The sequence below is a fragment of the Elephantulus edwardii genome, unplaced genomic scaffold (assembly GCF_000299155.1).
Source record: "Elephantulus edwardii isolate Elephantulus edwardi_28Jun2011 unplaced genomic scaffold, EleEdw1.0 scaffold00013, whole genome shotgun sequence".
In the NCBI taxonomy this organism is placed as follows: domain Eukaryota; kingdom Metazoa; phylum Chordata; class Mammalia; order Macroscelidea; family Macroscelididae; genus Elephantulus; species Elephantulus edwardii.
Genome location: NW_006399763.1, coordinates 12,015,121 through 12,015,586, shown reverse-complemented (window position 1 = coordinate 12,015,586; position 466 = coordinate 12,015,121).

The following is a 466-nucleotide window of genomic DNA, read 5'->3' as shown; positions in this document are numbered from 1 at the left end:
CTTTTAATTTCCTGGCTGCTGGTGCCAAGACTGTTGACTATGGAGCCAAACAAACTAAAGTTATGTACAATCTCAATCTCTTCACCATCCATCCCGATGCTGCCAATGGGTCCAGTGGTGAGAATCTTTGTCTTCTTGACATTGAGCTTCAATCCATATTGGAGGCTGCAGTCCTTGACCGTCTGCATACATAGCCATGATAAAACAATTTTATACTGGTGCAATGAAAGATGCATAGACATGGACTATAATCATTGTTAGATGCCAATGAGCAAACTGTGACTCATAACAACCATATGAATCCTCCAGGGCTCATTCAAGATTAGGCCCACTGTGGTAGTCACGGTGTCAGTTCATCTCATTAAAAGTCTTTCAGAGCCACACTTAAAACAAGTGAGTGGGAGCTTCCTCTCTACTCCCTTGCCTATCTGTGGTTCTTGTCTGTGACACTGTCTACTGAAGTGGC